Consider the following 4398-nt stretch of genomic DNA (forward strand, 5'->3'; position numbering starts at 1 on the left):
CCCCTTGACACCCCAAGACCCCCCTGGTGTCTCCAGTGTCCCCAGGGACTCCCCATGGCCCCAATTCCCCCCTTGACACCCCCAATTCCACTGTCCCCAAACCCCTTCCCACTGTCCCTATTGTCCCCAAACCCCATCCCTGATGTCCCCAACCCTCCATCTCACCCCAGGAGCCCCCCTGGGCCCTCTGACCCCAAAAACGGACCCCCCCTACACTCACAGAAAGGTCAAGGGCATCTGGGGACACTTTGGGGACAGTTGGGGGGCTTTGGGGGGCACTGGGTGATTACTGGGGGATACTGGAACATACTGGGGGGAACCAGGAGGCACTAGGAGGGACTGGGGGGGTTACTGAGGGATGCTGGGAGGGCACTGGGAGAGACTGAGGAGTTACTAGGGGATTACCAGGACACACGAGGGGACACTGGGAGGTTACTGGCCATACTGGGGGTTACTGGGTGCTCACTGGAGCATACTGGGGGGCAGTGGGAGGTCACTGGGACACACTGGCTGGTCACTGAGGGGGTTACTGGGCCGTACTGAGGGTCACTGGGAGGTCACTGGGCTATACTGGGGGCACTGGGATCCCCTTACCCAGATGTGGTACATCTCCCCCCCAGACTTTAGAGGGCACCCTCAGGACCCCTCCCCTGGGGGCTGGGAGATCCCCTGAACCCCACTGCTGGGCTTTAGGGGACCCTCGGGCCCCCCTCCCTGTGAGGTCTCTGTGTGCTGAGTGTTGGGGGTCTCTGGGGTTCGGGGGGGGTCACTGGGATCCCCTTTCCCTGGGGTCGGTCCGCCGGGCCGGCAGAGGCGCTCGGCAGGAATGGTAATGGCGGACCGCGCGAGGCCTCATGGGAGTCGCAGTTCCCTCACGAGTCCTCCGCCGGCGCGCCTGCGCAGTGCAGCCAGGGCGCCCCCGAGTGGGTTCCAGGCCCCGCGCTCTGACCCTCGGGAACCCCCGAGCCCCTCGGCTAAACCCGCCCGAGCCCTCCAGCCTTTCCACCCGCAGCCGCGCTCCCCGCAGCCCCCGAGGGGATACCCAGAGCCCCGCTCTATGAGTGCGCAGCTCTCACAGCGCAGCCGCGGGCACCGCCGCCATTGCTTCCCGGCAGCCAACGCGGCGCTCTGCGCGCGCAACGCCCTCAGAACCCCCGGCGCAGCCAATCAGATCTCCAGCCCCGTCCTCCCTCACGGCGCTTTCCAGAAACGGGGCTGCTTTGGGCTGCAGCCGCGCCGGGGCTGGATGCCTGAAGAATGGACAGACAGCCCTGGAACCATTGGATCTACTGGATAATTGAAGTGCCTCTGATGGAAGGTGCACAGCCTGCCTGCTCCTCCTGCCGAGCACCAGCTCCATCTCCTGCTCCTGCCCAGCGGCTTTCCAGAAATCCAGGGCTGGGTGTGGATTGAACGCTTTGGCAAGGGACAGGATAAAGTTGCTTGGCTTCCACCCTTGGTGTCTCAGTGTTTGTGATGTTGGGAATCCTTACTAACCTGGAACAATGGCAGATTATCTGTGTTCGTAAGATATGTACATGGAGATTGTTTTGATATGTGTTTAAATCTTCCTTGAAAATACAACTGATAGAAAACAACAGGAAAAAAAAAGAAAAAAAAGGGAAGAAAAAAGAGGGAAAAAAAGAGAAAAAAAAAAGAAAGAAAAACCAGGAAAGAAAGACAAAAGAAGATAAAGGAAAAATGAAGAAAAAAAAGGAGAAAAGAAGAAAAAAAAAAGACAGAAAAAAAGGAAAGAAAAAATGTCCCCAAATGTGCTTTCTTGTTGCCCATCATAAGTATCAGACCCCCATCTTCCACTGGCAAGGTCATCCTGGGAGGCTCTGCCATTGACCCACTTGGTGAAGCTCTCACACAGAGATGTTGGAACTTTATTTGAATTGATTTTTTTACCTTTTGGGTTTACAATGGCTTCTCCAAAAACATGGTAATTCATGTCCTAGCAATAGAAATTCTTTGGAGAAGGAATTTTGGACTCAGAGAATCAAGTATGGTTTGGCTTGGAAGGGACATAAAAGCTCATGTGGTCCAAGTCCCTGAACATGGAGAGTGACGTCTTCACTAATTCCAGCTGCTCAAAGTTCCTGACCTTGGACAAATCCAGGGATGGGACATCCTCTTCTGTTGGAGTTCTTGCCAGCCCAATTGGTAAGTATTTCTTTATTTTATCCAACATAAAGCTCCCCTATTTCAGTTTAAAGCCATTGCCCTGTGTTCTGCCACTACAGGCCTTGGTAAAACGTATCCCTGTGACTATCTTAGACCATGTTTTCATCTGTTGGCACCTTGGAGAGTGCTCAGAGATGCCTCCAGGAGCTGCCCCTGCACTGCTCTGCAGCCACAGACTCACAGGGCTGTGGGGCAGAGCAGGGTCCTGCAGCCCAGGGCGCTGTGCTGGGCAGGGACTCTGCTGCCTGCAGGGGCAGCTCTCAGACGGCCCGGGGAGCTGCTGCCAGGGCTGGGGGAGAAGGGCTGTGGGCAAGGACAATGACTTGGAGGGCTGAGGCCTTATGTGGATAAGGTGCTCTGTGAGTCAGAGCTGCTCACAGCTGGAGAGCACAAGAGAAGATTTCACAGGAGACTTTCCTGCCTGGGCAGGATCCTGGGCCGTGCTGAGCCTTCCCTTGGGGGTGGCCACTCTGCTCTGCCAGCCCTTGGCTTCTCTGCGGGAGGGCTCCTGTCCTGTTCTGTCATGTTTTTCAAGACTAATTTGTAGGTGAAGTCACCTTTGAGGCAGTAAATGGGAACACTCAGGAGAGATGGGAAACAAACTGATGGACATTGCACCTCTTCTAGCTCTGCTCTAAGCCACAGAGAGCTGATCCGTTTTGCCTGTCCAGGTTCACATTCACATTAAATAGAATGTGGATTTCTGCCCATAAAGAGTACATTTTCCAGATATGATGGTGCAAAAGAAAAAACACAGGTAAAATTAGTAAAAGGCTGTGCTAAGCCTCTCTCTGCAGCCCACGGTCTTCTGAGTTACAAGGTCAGAGATGCAGCTTTTCCACTGGATTACATCTGATGTCCATTGTGAATGTCAGAGCTGTCCCAAACCAGCTCCATGTCTGCACTGCAGCAGAGCAAAGCTGAGTCCTTGGCAGCACATGGGCAGAGCTCCTGCTCCTCACAGCACCCTCAGTCAACAAAAACCAGGGAAAGGAAACAGATTTATTTTGGCAGGTTTTCCATTCAAAACTGGAGTGGCTGTGCTCAGAGAGGTCTGTCTTAATTGTTCCATGTCTTTCCTTTTCTGAATAGGGACCCATACCATGAAACAACAAATGCCCAACAGCAGCTCCATCCCCCAGTTCCTCCTCCTGGCATTCACAGACAGGCGGGAGCTGCCTTATCAGTACAGCTTCTGGCTTAAGGGTAATTCTTACAGGTGCTGCCTTTCCTGATTTTCATGGAATCCCACTGGCCCACACGATAGGAACAACTGCATCTTCAGCTTCCCTTGGGATGTTGCTGCTAACTGGAGTTATTTCCTGCTCAAGAAGAGCTGCTGCTTCAACTTATTTAGTCCCAGCAATTACAATTTCAATGTGCCCATTTTTAAATTTAATTTCTGCCTCAAGTTTCCCAATCAATCTCTTCCTAGCAAAGGTTTAGGGGAGTTTGGCAAATAGAGAAACTGATGAGTTACCCATTGTTTTCCTAATTTAACCCCTGTCACACCAATAACCTTTCCAGTGTCATTCCTTAATTCTCCTTCTGTTGTGTTAAGAACTGAGTTGCACCTGGGCCTGACTAATACATGGGCAACCCAGACAGTGGGGACTGCACCCCACACCTTTGAACCAGACAGGGGTGTCAACATCATGCTCAGGATATAAAGTGGGGGAGAGAAGGAGGAAGGGGGGACCTTTGGAGTGATGGAGTTTGTCTTCCCAAGTCACCGTTCTGTGGGATGGGGCCCTGCTCTCCTGGAGGTGCTGAACGCCTGCCCAACCGTGGGAAGCAGGGAATGAATTCCTTGTTTTGCTTGTGTGTGCAGGTTTTGCTTGTCCTTATTAAACTGTCTTTATGCCAACCTATGAGTTTTCCAGCTTTTCCCCTCCCAGTTCTCTCCCTGATCCTGCTGGTGGGGAGTGAGGAGTGGCTGGAAGGGACTTGGGGGCTGGATGGGGTGAAACCACAACAGCCTTTGTTGGTGTCCAGGTGGGGCTGGGAGTGTTGGAGATACTGACGGGTGGGATTGGGATGTGCTGCTGGAATTTACAGCTGCTGGTGCTGTCTGGGGCTCCTGGCTGTGTGTCAGAGTCTGGGGCTCCTTAGTGGCTGCTGGTTGCTGTCCCTGCTGCTGAGCTGCTCAGCTCTCATCACCTCACTGTGCTGTGCCTGGGAACGTTGGGCAACAGCCCCGGCGATGTGCCC

The sequence above is a fragment of the Neopelma chrysocephalum genome, unplaced genomic scaffold, assembly GCF_003984885.1.
Source record: "Neopelma chrysocephalum unplaced genomic scaffold, ASM398488v2 Primary Assembly neopelma1_110525, whole genome shotgun sequence".
In the NCBI taxonomy this organism is placed as follows: domain Eukaryota; kingdom Metazoa; phylum Chordata; class Aves; order Passeriformes; family Pipridae; genus Neopelma; species Neopelma chrysocephalum.